General features: G+C 38.0%; 1 pseudogene; it reads right to left on the minus strand.

The window, feature by feature from the left end:
- Positions 1-5052: 5052 nt before the first annotated feature.
- Positions 5053-6708, minus strand: LOC101714808 (heterochromatin protein 1-binding protein 3 pseudogene; annotated as a pseudogene).
- Between the last annotated feature and the right edge of the window lie 8275 nt (positions 6709-14983).

Here is a 14983-nt window from a genome sequence, read left to right on the forward strand (position 1 = left end):
CAGTCTGTTCTCAGTAGGGAGTATGTCTCACTGTTTATGTGATTTCTATCAGGTCCCTCTGGTGTCTCTTTACTCTTTCGTATCCACATTTGCACATTCCCTGTTCCTGAGGTGCTCTTCACTTTTTTAGGCAGACAGGAACTTCCTTTACATTTATAATGAGTTCTCTTCATTCATGGCTTATCATAAAACTCTGTGCTTTGTTTGAATATGCAGTTGGCTTATTGTGTCAGAGGCTCCCATATATTCAAGTAGCTGCAGATCAAAAAGATTCTAAAAAAATTTGCCTCTGAAGCATGTGCAAACTTTTTCTTGCCATTATTCCATATGCAATATAGTATAGCAGCTATTTACATAGCATATATGTATTATAAGTAATGATTTAAAATGTAAGGAAAGACATACAATATACATAAATTATATGTAAGCATTACACCATTTTATACAAGGGATTTGAGTATCTGTGGAATTTGAAATCCATGCAGAGAAGTGATTTGGAACTAATTCCCTCTGGATACTAAAGAACAACTGTATGAAAGAAGTTTTTGGTATTTTAAATTCTTTTCTTCATTGATAAAACATCACTCTTAAAATTATTGCCCAACAAAGATTCTTAACCATTTTGAGACATGGTAGCCTCCTTTATCAGTCTGTTGGCATCCATGAACCCCATCTCCAAATAATGCTTTTAAATGGAGAAAATAAAGTACATAGAATTGTAAAGGAAGCCTATTATGTTGAATTATAGTTATCAGAGTATAAAAATAAATTCATGATGGAATAACATCTGTGCTTCATTAATGGATTAATTGTGAAGATCTAGTGGTAGTTCTAGTAACCACAATAATTCTGAGGTAATAATGATAGTGGATAACATTTTGAGATCGCTAAAGCAAAATTAATTGGACATGAAAATTTCTGTGATTTTTACTAGTGACAAAGCCATAGGTATGTGATTTTACTATGATTTGTCGCCTACATTCATAAGCATAAATACTAATGTTTGGTGAGAGATTAGTGAAAACTAAGATTCATTTTTGTCCTTTGGGTACTTTAATTTTGGATCTCATTTTTTGAAAAAACTCACTGATAGGACTGAAAACAAAATCAAATCTGACAGTCAAAGCTAAGCAATGACTTGTTGGTATCCATCCTTTGTGAACAGTGTAAATCTATGGATTCACTAAAGCCCATGACATCAAGACTTCTAGGGAATGAAAAATAGGTCAACTAAATAGTTTTGAGATGACTGTAGCTATTACAGCATTTATTGCCACTACTTTGTTTTCATATCTGTCTCCTTTACCAGACCAAAAAGCCCTTGGAAGCAAAGACTGTGTTTTTGTCATCCTTATCTCTAAGGTGTTAGCATGACACATGGTAGACATTCAATAACTGTGCAATAAATGAATAAGAAGATGAATTATTCTGCTTTGTAAATCTACAGACCTAGCAGTCTACTGAGCCATTCATCATTCAGCTTCTCTTTACACTAACTGTTGCAAGCTCCCCATCAAAGACTTAGCCATTCATTTGAGCTCCAATGCACTCCAACCATCTGCTTTGAGTTCCTCTTTCAATCAATAGACAAGCATAGGCACACATATGTCACTGAAGGGTAAACCCTGAAAGGATCAGCAACTGTCACCAATTTGCTTGTAACCCCTATTCACTGGATATATGACTGTGATGCTCCTCCTGTGTGCGAGGCATTGAACACAAGGCTGCGATACAGATGTCAGTAAGCATGGTTCACAACCTTTCATTATACATCTTACCATCAAGCTCAATGCCCTTTGAATTGTATTCTGCACCTACTTGGGTTCATGTAGAGTCCTCAGAAGCTGATATAGGTAGATGTGTATGTCAGGGATCTTATATTGCGTTTCATTTTTAGAAAGCATGTCATAGCTAAGAAATATTTACAAACCACTGCCTTACTGGAAGACCCTGACAATAGCAGTGGTTGGTTCTAAGCTCAATATTTCAAAAATCTACTTCTTGGAACAGCAAAGGAAGAGCTGATGTGTCAAGATTTAGTCTAAAGAAAAGTTCTTATCATTTTTCAGGAAAGTATATTGTAGATGACAAAGCCTCTGTCCCTTTGAATGTCTGGACATTTGCACCATTCTGCCCTTGATAGAAGAAGAAAAGGCACTGATGGAAGAAAGGAGATGAGATGTTTGTCCTCTGTCCCTAGCTGTGGGCCCCAGCCATAGGACCTACAGGAAGGAGATGTGGATTTTGCAGAGAATGGAATTTCCCAAGTGGTTATGCCACAGATGCCAAGCTGATCCCTTTTCCCTGGCACTCTGCTTCCCTCCCCTGCCTCATAAGTGAGGTGGCAAAGAGAATCAGGAATGCAACTTCTCCAAGGCCAAAATGTGGTTAGTTCCATTGATGGCTGGAAATCAAGACCAAAATTTTTAATACAGACTGCTGCTCTTTTTAGATGGCCTTTTTAAGTTGGGCAATGTAAACTGCATTAGAAAAAAATATGGGGCCTGTGAAGACTGTGTTTGGAAACATATGAGGCACATGGTGGAAAATATTTTTCCTCCAGAGCTGCCTTCTCCAGGATTTCATTACTTTGTTTGCTCTTAAAGGGAAATATGGGAACAAAGAATTTGAATTTTATTGGCTAATCAACCACTTTCCTTGCATTGCTACCCCACTCCAAGCATTGGCAATGTTCAGCCAGTGATGGTGGCCCAGTCTCAATAGGGAGGGCTAAGGTAGGTGGGAACATAACTGGGTCAAAGTTTCTGTGACTTGTGAATAGCATGAAGGGAATTGATTTTCTTTCTCATTCATTTATTATTCCTTCCTTCAACTACTTTCTGAACATAAACTATGTGTTAGACAGTGTGTGACATGCTGGAAATATGGGGACACAGGCACAGTTTCAGCCATCTTGGAGAATGAACAAGTTACCATTACTTTGTTTAGTTTTAGTTTTTTTTTATTGCTAACATTGGGTTAATATGAGTAGTTAAATCACAGGTATGCCCAATTGAAATATTTTGCAAATTTTACATTAAAAACAGACTTGCAGTAGTTACATACTTAAACTCTTATAAATGTTTCAGCTAAAATATGTATATTAGGAAATAAGGCAGGAGAGGCCCAGAGATTGCTACTATGGCCAAGAAATTATCCAAAGGATTTTGCCTTTACAGTGTGCATTTAGTAAGGGTGTGCCCAAGGATTTGCTGCTCTGGTTTATTAGGGGTGCTCAGTTTTACAACTCCAGTTGCCTTGTATCTTAGCTCCTCTCAGAAGCGAGGATATTAGTGGTATTTCCCTAGGATAAGGAATGTCTCATCTGTAAGTCTCCAGGGCCCTCCCTCAGTTACAGTCAGATCAACAAACCTCTTTGCTTCAGCGTCTCTTTTTCTTCAGTATAAGTTAGGGGAACACCCTGCAAGCTGTCTTAGGGGAGTTTATGCCTTTGGTGGCTTATATTTACCCTACAAAAGAAGAAGACTAGATAATATGTTGTATTTAATTCTAAGGCTGGCCATAATCTTTATAACTATACATAGATTGGGTAACAAAAAACTGAGCTGCAATGAACTACTACTATTTTTAATGTTTTTGATTTTTATGTTTGAAGATGACTGGAACTTTCATCCTAAGACAGCAAAGCCATGTGGTGAGGCGGGTACAAAGTGGGGCGAAACTATAAGACCCAATGGAAATTTACAAGGTGGGCATGAGGTGGGACAAAACCATGACCAACCAATAAGACTACAAGTACAGTTACCCAGGTAATATTGATTAAATGGGGGTCAAATGGGGGAGCAAGTCACGTGGCAAGCATACAAGGATTTTCAGTAAGGGTGGGGGGTCAGGGTTATTTCCTAGAAAGGCTGGGTTAAGACCTTGGCCCCCCACCCAGGTGGTTGATACCTGTTTAGGATATCAATCACTGCTATTCATCCTACATGGGTGTGGTAGTTTCTCTTCTTTTACAATTTTGGCCTTCAGTGAATGTGTCTTGACTGTCCTCCATGTTGGCTCCACGTGGGCTGGCCCTGTCTAACTGCCTACAAGATATCTAATTAACTTACCTATTTGCAATACAGAATCCATTTTATTTAAGCATATTGTATGTTTTTCCACTTAACATTTCTACATTTGTAACTCTCCAACATTTCCTCATAAAAAAGGCAAATAGTAAGTGCTAACTCATGTTTCAAATATTTAAAAATATATTTAAACATTCGATCAAGATTTTTTGTGTTTTCATTTTCAGTAACACAGGTGACACTGGAAACTGGATTCAATATATTCCTATATTTCCCCTGCAGTCAGAACCAAGTGGTGTAAAGAACTTGTGCTTGCTGTGAAGGAAATGCAATGCTCTGGGCCAGTGGACAATACCTTCAGGTTGGTCAACGTGGAAAGTGGCTCAAAGAAATCATGCATCTTCAGAAACAAATGTGATTATACTGTTTTAAGCTTATTTCCAAGTTGTCTATTCATAGTTGGAGAGAGAGGGTTAGTGAAGTAACTTTTATAAATAAGATTATTACAGCTGTCACTGAAGTCTCCAGGCAGGAGGCTTTACCATTCAGTCAGTGCTACACTGCTTCCTTTTTACTTCCAGCACCTGATCAGCATCCTGTTCTTGATGCATTCTAAAAATATAAAAATCTTTACAACTGTTTAGGTAAAACCAGGAGAGGGAGAAGGGGGAAAGAGAAAAGACCAGTGTTGGGGGATGCACGGAACGACAGACACCAAAGCTTACCATAAAAATAAAGGTTAGGTAAGAGGGGCAAAAAAGACAAGTATAGATTATATAGTTTAGGAGACTCCCAGATTATTGCAGAAATTAAAATGATTAGGGAAGGAGTAGGTACCAAAAAACAGCACCTAAAGCTAACAAATGCTTAAATTGGCTTATTTATTATATTCCCTCCCCACAATGTTCATATGGGAGAAAAGAAGAAATTTTGTAAGCATCAAAACTAAAAACAAAATGTACACTGACCTTATAAAATAAGATTTTAAACTTTATGATGATACCCTTTCTTGCTATAACATTTACTTTTTTGTTTTGAAAGACTTCTTCATGGTGGATTTACCCTTGCCAGGTAATTTCACTTCCTTTCTCACACTGGCTGCAGGCTTCTTTGAAGAACTACCACTAGGTTTCTTGACAAGTGAAGGTGAGGGTCTGGCTTTCTTGGCAGGAGTTTGGCCTCAGGAAGGGCTTTCTTGGGCATGGGCCTAGATTTCCCCCACTGAGCAGCTGGGAATTTAGGTGCAGGCCTAGACCCTCTCTGCTTCATGGATGCCACTTTCCTTTGGGACTTGGCTGGAGTTTTCTTTTGCAACCTTCGCTTAGGTGGTGGCTATTCATCCTCAGAGTCTTCTTCTGATGACACATTTTCATCTTCATCTTTATCCTCATCTTTAGAATCATCTGGCTCTTTCTTTGGAAATAAAACTCCTGGGCTTGGGTAATAGGGAAAACAGAGTTGGCACCTTCATCAGTTGGATTCAGTGGCACCTTCATCAGAGATCTGCTCCATTGCCCCTTGCTTTTCACATTTCTGCAGAGTTTTCTTCAGCAAATTCATTTGATAATTAGAATTGGTCCCTGGGTGGTTCTCCAGGACATACTTCTTCAGAGCAGTGGTGGAGCAGGTCTTCAGCTCATTCATGGCAGCAATGGCAGACAATATTGCACATTCCATTGGGTTTCCACCATTTCCCCTGATTTCTTCAGCTGAAATGCCCCTGAAGCAGCTTTGCCAATTATTTGTTCTAACTGGCTTCTCTCTACTGCTCTATGCAGAGCATTCTTCAACAGCTGAGGCCTGATGTCCATTCTAAGCTTAGAGTAATACTGAGATGCATATTTCCTGATAAGACTGTAGGAAGTTTCTTTAGGTTCAAAAAGACAAGTAAAGGCCAGTGGGAGGATATCCTCCAATTTTACTTGTGGTTCTGGATCTACTGCAGAGCTCCTCTTCTTTCTGTTTCTGGATTTCTGAGATGTTTTTCTTGATTTCTGGACCACAGCAAAACTTCCAGATGCACCTTTTCCTTGTTTGATGACTCCTCTATTTAATTCTCTTTTCAGTGCTTGTTTAAGGAGATAACCCCTTCTCTCCAACTCCAAAGAAGATACTTATGGATGATGTATTTTTGAATAGCAACCACTGATGCACCACTCTTCTGGAAGCATGCCTTAATGGCCTCAGTTAGGATTGCATCCATCTTGGGAAGTGGTGTAGAAGCCATTGGTGTTTGTTTCTGGGCCCTGGCTAGCTAGCTAGCAGAAAGAGTAGCCCAGGAAGGTATCATTTTTTTTTTCACTTTCTTCTCCTTTTCCTTAGACTGATCTTTCTCTTCCTTTTTAGTTTCCTCAGAAGATTTTTCTTCCTTCTCTTCAGTTTCAGGTTCTCCCTTGGGCTGTTCTGCCTCACTAGATATAGCAGGTGGGATTTCATTCTCTTGCTCTTCTAGAGTGGAGCTAGATTCCTCTGAACTTACATCTGGTTCTGGCTTTTCTTCCTCCCCTTCAGCAAGTTTGCTTTGGGTAGAGTTTCCCAGGTAGAATTCACAGCTCCACGCATTGGCATGGTGATATCTTCTAACTTCTAACTTGTCCACCTGGGTCAGCTAAATACCTGCTGTAAGTGGGAGTGCCTTACAATGGATGAGTTCAACTTGAGACATATCAGTCACCATTTAAAATAATTTCTAGGCCCAAGTACAGGTTACAATCTGAAGCATCTACCGTTAACCACAAGAATTTTTCCTAATGGTTTCAGTGTGATGAAGAATCAACCTCTAAACTCCCCCTTCCTGATACTCGCGCCACGCAGGGCCTCTTGGCAACTCTCCCACTGCTCGCCTGTTGTCTCCATCGCCACTGTTTTCCAAGCCTAGCTGCCAAGCACTGCTGCCCCAGTCTCCCTACCCCCAGCATTTATTATTGGTTGATTTCATGATAGCAGCCATTCTTTCTGGAGTGAGGTGGAATCTCAGTGTAGTTTTCATTTTCATCTCTCGAATGACCAGTGATGTTGAACATTTTTCAGCTCTTTATTTGCTATTTCTACTTCTTTGTCTGAGAAATGTCTGTTCATTTCAGATGCCCATTTTTGGATTGGGTCTTTAAATTTGGGAGGTCTGATCTTTTTAAGTTCTTTATAGATTCGAGATAGTAGACCTTTGTCTGAGGAAAAGCAGGTGAAGATTTTTTCCCACATTGTGGATTGTCTCTTCACACTGCTGGTGGTTTCTCTTGCTGTGCAGAAGCTTTTTAATAAGAAGAGATCCCACTTGTGGATAGTTTGTGCTAGTTCATGGGCAACTGAAGTTTTCTTCATAAAATGTTTTCCTAAGCTAATGTCTTCAAGAGTTCTACTTAACCTCTCTTTCAGCTGGTTTAATATTTCTATTTTAATATTTATATCTTTAATCCATTTTGATTTTAACATAGTGCATGGTGAGAGATATATGTATAGTTTTAATCTTTGACAAGTTGAAGCCCAATTTTTCCAGCACCATTTATTAAAGAGGCTATCTTTCCTCCAGTGAGGGTGTTTGGCTCCTTTGTCAAAGATGAGGTGGCTGAGTGTTTCTGGGTTGTTTCTGCACCTTCTAATCTGTTCCACTGCCCCTCAGGTCTATTTCTTTGCCAGTACCATGCTGTTTTTACCACAGTAGCTTTGTGGTATAGTTTCAAGTTGGGGATTGTGATAACCCTTAGCTTGTCTTTGTTATCTAGTATTGCTTTTGCTATTCCGGGTCTCATCTTGTTCCAAATGAATTTTTGGATAGATTTCTCAAGGTCCGTGAAATATGCTGCTGGAATTTCAATTGGGATTGCACTGAATCTATATAGCAGTTTTGGAAGTATGGCCATTTTCACTATGTTGGTTCTTCCTACCGAGGAGCAAGTGATGTCTTTCCATCTTCTGATGATCTCTTCAATGTCTTTTTTCAAGTGCTATAGTTTTCAGAGTAGAGGTCTTTGATTTCTTTTGTTAGGTTGATTCCTAAGTATTTCAATTTTTAGGATGCTGTTGTGAAAGGAATTGATCACCCCATTTCTCTCTCAGTGAGTCTGTTTTTCATTTACAGAAAAGCTATTGATTTTCTTGTGTTGATCTTATACCCAGCTGCTTTACTGAATTTGGTTATTAAGTCTAGAAGACTTTTGGTGGAGTTCTTGGGGTCTTCTATATAGAGTATATGTCATCTGCAAATAGTGACAATTTAACTTCTTTGTTTCCTGTCTTTATTCCTTTTATTTCTTTCTCTTGTCTAATTACTGTGGCTAATGTTTCCAGAACTATATTGAACAGGAGTGGTGATAATGGACATCCTTGTCTTGTTCCTGATTATAGTGTGAAGGATTTCCATTTTTGACCATTTAGTATGATATTGGCTGTTGGTTTTTCATACATGGCTTTTATCAGATTGAGGTAGAGACCGTCTATTCCAATTTTTTGTAAGGTTTTTATGATGAATGCATGATGGATTTTGTCAAATGCTTTTTCTGCCTCTATTGAGATCATCATATGGTTTTTGTCCTTGGCTCTATTAGTATAGTGTATTGCATTTATTGATTTGTTTATGTTGAACCATCCCTGCATACTTGGGATGAATCTCATTTGGTCAGGGTGTATGATCATCTTGATGATCTTCTACATTGTATTTGACAGTATCTTATTAAAGATTTTTGCATCTATGTTCATTAGTGAGATTGGCTTATAGTTCTCCTTTTCAGTTGGATCTTTCCCTGCTTTGGGGATCAAGGTGATGCTTGCTTCCAGGAATGAATTTGGGAGTTTTACTTCTCTTTCAATTTCATTAAAGAGTTTAAACAGTAGTGGCAATAATTCCTCTCTAAATGTCTTGTAGAATTCAGCTGTGAAGTCATCAGGGCCCAGGCTTTTCTTAGTTGTAAGTTTTTAATTACATTTTCAATTTCATTGATTGATATTCAATTGTTTAGAATTTTTCCATGTTCTTCATTCAACTTTGGTAATGCCTATGTATCTAGGAATCTGTCTCTTTCTTCTGTATTTTCCATCTTATTGGCATATAGGTTCTCACAGTAGGTATTGATGATCCTCTGGATTTCTGCTGGGTCTGTTGTAATTTCACCCTTTTCATTCCTAATTGCATGGATTTGGGCCTTTTCTTTCCTTTCTCTGATAAGTTTGGCTAGGGGCTTTTCAATTTTGTTTATTCTTTCGAAGAACCAACTCTTTGACTCATTGATTTTTTTTGTATTGTTTTTAGTATCCATTGCATTGATTTCTGCTCTGGTCTTTACAATTTGCTCCCTTGTATGAGCTTTGGGTTTGTCCTGCTGTTCTTTTTCTAGAAGCTTGAGGTTCAGCATCAGGTTGTGTAATTAAGCTTGCTATGTTTTCTAAATATGATTATTCATTGCTATTTATTTGCCTCATAAGACTGCTTTCATTGTGTCCCATAGATTCTGATATGTTGTATTGACATTTTCATTTAATAGTAGAAGCTGATTTCTTCTTCAACTTCCTCTGTGACTCATTGGTTAATCAGAAGTGTGTTGTTCAATTTCTATGTGTTTAGGAAATTCTTGCGGTTTCTTTTGACATTGATCTCCAATTTCATCACACTATGGTCTGATAATATACAGGGAATAACTTGAATTCCTTTGCACTTACTTAAACATGTTCTATGATACAGTATGTGGTCTATACTGGAGAATGACCCATGTGCAGCTGAAAAGAATGTGTATTCTGATTTTGTGGGGTGGAACACTGTAAACATCTATTAAGTTCATTTGCTCAAGAGTTTGATTGAGTTCTAGTATTTTGTTGCTTAGTTTTTGTCTAGTTGATCCATCTCTTTGTGACAATGGGGTATTGAGGTTCCCTGCTGCTATTGTATTACTGCTTATTTGATTTTTCATGTCCATTACTAATTGTTTTATATAGTTGAGCACACTAATGTGTGGTGCATATATATTTATGATTGTCATCTCTTCCTCTTAGATTGTTTACTAGAATCTAGTGTCTTTCTTTGTCTCTCTTAATCAGTGTTGGTTTGACATCCATTTGATCTGCAGAGGAGATAGCTAGTCCTGCTTTTCTTTGGTTCCTGTTGCATGGAGAACTGTTTTCCATTCTTTAACTTTCAGTTTATGGGTTTCTTTTTGAATTAAGTGTGTTCTTGTATGCAGCATATTGTTTGATCTTGCTTCTTGACCCATTCTGCCAGTCTATTTCTTTTGACTGGCGAATTGAGACTATTAACATTGATGGTTATAACTGATATGTATTGTTATCCTTGTCATGACTTTTTCTTTTGGTTGGATTCCCTCCCTTTGCATTTAATTTCTTGTCATATCTGATGGATTCATTCTGCTGGGCTTCCTGGGGTTGTGATCCTCATTGTCTTTTTCTAGGAAATTGTCTAAAATTTTTTGGAGTGCTGGTTTGGTATTCATGAAGTTCCTAAGGTGCTCTTTGTCATGAAAGTGTCTTATTTCTCCATCAATTTTGAAAGATAGTCTTGCAGTTTACATCAGTCTGGGTTAAAGGTTGTTTTCATTTAGGGATTGAAATATGTCACTCCAAGCTCTTCTTGCCTTGAGGGTTTGTGTTGAGAAGTTTTTTGTAATTTTGATGGGCTTTTCTTTGTATGTGACTTGTTTCTTTTCTCTCACTGCTTGTAGAATTTTATTCTTCTGTTGGATTTTTGGAATCCTAACTATTATATGCCTGTGTGTAGTTTTTTTTTTTTTGATCAAGGCTATTTGGAGTCCTATATGCTTCACTTATCTGTATGTCAAGTTCTTTTCCCCTCCTTGGGAAGTTTTCTGCCATCATTTCTGTGAACAGTTTTTTTTATGTCATCTGCACTCTCTCCTCTTTCTTCATTGGCTCCAATCAGTCTTATGTTATTCTTCTTTGCATCATCTAGCAGCTGCTGGATTGATTTCTCATGGTTCCTTACTATTTTTAAGAATTTTTTTCCTGATCACTAATTGCAATCCTATCTTCTATATCTGAAATTCTATCCTCACACTCACTCATTCTGCTGCATAAACTTACAATGGAGTTTTTAATCTCCTAGAAATCTGTTTGCATTTGTTCTTTGGATTCCATTTGTTTCCTATGTTGGGATTCCATCATGTTCCTCAGCTCCTCTATTTATTTTATCTGTGTCTGCTCTAGATTTGTTAATCATATCTTGCACTATGAGCACAATCTCTGTTGTTACCTGAGATATTATTTCTGATTTCATTTTTTCCAGAGCCTCTTTTGTTGCCAGTTCAGGGAGCCTAGGTGGTTGAGTATCAGATTGTTCCATCTCTTTTCCCTTTGGGGTTGCCTTATGTGATCTGGACGTATGATTTTGATACTTGTTTACATGTCTTCTCATTTCAACAGATGTGGCCTTCTGTGTCTTTGTTGAGGTAAATTTTTCCTCACCCAGTGGTCTTGAATTCTCAGCCAGCCACTGAGTGGCCTTTTTTCTGCTGCTCACCAGTGTACCTATTCCTGGGATCAGAATGGTTGTTTTCTGGATCCCACAGCTGACCTGTTGTCTGGGTGGGCCTCTTGCTGGGGCCTGTGCACACTTGGGATGGCATCTAGGCATGCCTCTGGCTAGGGCCTGCCCCCCTACATAACTGTTTTCTGGGAGGGCCTTTGGCTGGGGACTATACACCCCAGTCCCTGGCATCTGAGCAGGCTTCTGACTAGGGTCTCTGCCAACTTACTGATGGTATCAGGGGAGACCTCTAGCTGATGATTGTGCACCTGTGCAGCTCTTTTCCAGTCAGGGCTTTGCCTTGGGCCTGTGTGCCCAGGTGGATGTTGTTGGTGTGGGGCCCTGGCTGGATCTGCTTGAAGCTGTGCTGCTCTGGTCCACACCACTGCTTGCTCAGAACTTTTATTGTTTTAGTCACTAGGTGCTCAAGGGGAGGTCTTAATTTTACCATGTGTCACTTTTACATAGAGCAGAATTTTCATAAATATTAGTCAAGATGCTCAGCAAAAAAGAAGCACATAACCTTTCAGCTGTGACACCAGATGTGTGTTACAGGGTTGTTTTAATCAGCCTAAGAAATTATCAATAAGTGAATGGATAAAGTAAAGTACATTCTTACAATGGAAGATTACTTTTTTTTGTTGTTCCTGGGGATCAAACTCAGGACCTTGTGCTTTTGAGGCAGGTGGCAGCACCACTGAGCTAAATCCCTGGCCCAAGAAGATTATAATCATAATACAAATGAATTAACTTGTATGTACACGTGTCAGTTATGGATTCAACTGAAAAATATATTGACAATTTTATATTATTGATATAAATGTCAACAAGAAGTCAAGCAATAGTATATATTGTTTCCAGAACACATTCATATGTATACATTCATATGCAGTAAAAGTACAAAGAAAAGACACAATCATCTTGAAGACAGAGCTTATCTTTGGGAAAACAGAGATGAAAATAAAATCAGGGAGGGGTATATAATGGACTTTGACTGTATAGCATTTTATTTGTTAGCCTAGGTGGTGGTCATATAGGTGTTCATTACATTTTTCTCTTATTCATTTCAATATATTTAAATTTTTCATAGATTAAAAGCATTAATCAAATTTCCTCATTGGGCCAGCCCATCTGACAGAGATCCAAGAAGTTCCAGTGGTTGTTCATGTCTAGTGACCTATTCCATACACTTGGAGCTGAGGGGTATACACACCATCAAAGTTGTGCTTACCTGAGAAGGGGCAGGCCATGTAATATCACACTCTCAAAAATGGGCTATGGATTGTAAATTTCTTAGGATGTGAAAGGCATTGAAACCTTATCACTGAATTAGACAGTCACAGGGGCTGGATGATAGGACCAAGGACATGTTGGTTGGTTTGAGGAGGACAGAGATACTTCTAGAGCAGTGGCCAGTAACTTTTTAAAAGTGAGGGAAATTCAGAAAAAAAAGTTAAAATGTTTACTTGACACCTTTCCCCCTTATTTGAAACAAGATCTTTATTGTTTTCTAACTTTGATTATTTACTTTATAGTGTAAAAGAATGTCAATGAGACCATTGGTTCTGTCACTAAAGTGTTAATGTCAAGCCACATTTAAGGGATAGTGACCTAGAGATGACTTTCTAATATTTCATATTAAAATCAGATTGTGTGTCACAAGGTTGGGCATGTGAAGCTTGTTTGGTAGGCAGCTTGTCAGAGATTTAGAGCAAGAGATAGCAAACTAGAGCTCATGGTCCAAATCAGATCATAGTCTGTTTTTCAAAATAAAGTTTCATTGGAACACAGCCATGCTCATTTTTTATATGTCTCTAATTGCTTTTGCACTACAGTGCCAGAATTGAGCAGCTGTGGAAGAGAACAACCGGCTCGCAAAACCTAAACTATTTACTATATGACTCTTAACAAAACCTTTTCAACACCTAAACTAGAATTTGAGGGGTTGACCAGCAAGGAAAAGCTGTGTGTGGCAGTGGAAAGCACTGGGTTCTAGGTAGGACAAAGAAGAATCAGAGGAATGGTAGCTCAGGTCCAAGTCAGTCCATTTCTCCAATCTGCCATGAATTGGCTCCATCTGCAGCTTTACTAAGGTTGTCCCAATCCAATGCAGCCAGCAGCTGCTACCTTTTTTCTAGTGCCTCCAGACCAGGTAAAACCCAACGTATTAATTATCAAACTGTGATGCCCCCCTACCTCTCAAGTCTGTCCTCCACTTATTTTCATCATCTCAGAAGCTGGCAATTGATTCTCCCAATTGTTTAGTCCAGAAGTCTTGTAGTCATTTTTTTTACTTCTTTCTTTTCAAATTTAATTTTTAATTTGTAACTGTAAATTGACAACTTATAGTTGTATATATTTATGGGGTGACATGATTTATGAAAACAACGTGAGATAATTGAATCAAGTTAATTAACATGTATATCACCTCAAATATTTATTCTCATAGTAAGAATATTTGAAAGTTACAGTCAGCAATTTTGAAATGTACAATACATCATTATTTACTGCATTCGCCATGCTATATAAATGTCTTAAAGAAAAAACCTTATTATTCCTGTCTAATTCATGCTTTGTACCCTTTGACTATCACCAGCAGCCAATATATAGAATCAATCTAAGTGTCCCATCAATGGATGAATGCATTAAAAATGTGGTGTATATATTGAATACTACACAGCCATAAAATAATGAAAGCTTGTCATTTGTCACAACATAGTTGGAATCAGAGATTATTACACTAGGCGAAATAAGCCAGGCACAGAAATACTAATTCTGCATGATATCACTTATATGGGATTTTAAAAAGGCAATCTCATAGAAACACAAATAGAAAAACAAGTTATCAAGGGTTGAGGGGTTGGCAGAGGGGCAGAGAAAGGAAAGACATGAACCACAGGGGACACAGTTTTAGTTAGACTAGAGGAATAAGTTTTTGTGATCTGTTAACTTCTAACTTTCTTTCTTTACATCATACAACCAAATTCAGCCAGCTCTACTTTCTATGTGTATCAGTACTTGGCTACATCTCATCTTTCTACTATGACCTCCCTGGTCCAAATTATCATGCTTTCTTGCCTGGATTATTGTAATTCCTTTCTAATTGTCTTCTCACTTTCTTACATTTTAACCTCCAAGTAGGATCCAGAATGATCCTTTTAAAACATAATTATCATTGTGCAACTCATTTACCAAAAACCTTCCAATCCCTTCCTTATAGTTTATAATAAAATTCAATTTTAGCTTATAGAACATTACACTATCTAGTTCTCTTCAACATCAACTCCTACAACTCTCCATTCCTTATATAATTTTGACTATAATAACCTCCTTGATATTCTTCCACCATGCCATGCCTTACGATGTGATTTCTCTTCTGCCAGAAAAATCTTTCCATAGCTATTCACATGACTCCTTTCCCCACTCCCTTCAAGTCTGTTTAAATATTACCTTCTCTATGACATCT

This window comes from Heterocephalus glaber, unplaced genomic scaffold (assembly GCF_053883595.1).
Source record: "Heterocephalus glaber isolate CG9 unplaced genomic scaffold, H.glaber_assembly_v1.0 deba00001613, whole genome shotgun sequence".
Classification (NCBI taxonomy): Eukaryota; Metazoa; Chordata; class Mammalia; order Rodentia; family Bathyergidae; genus Heterocephalus; species Heterocephalus glaber.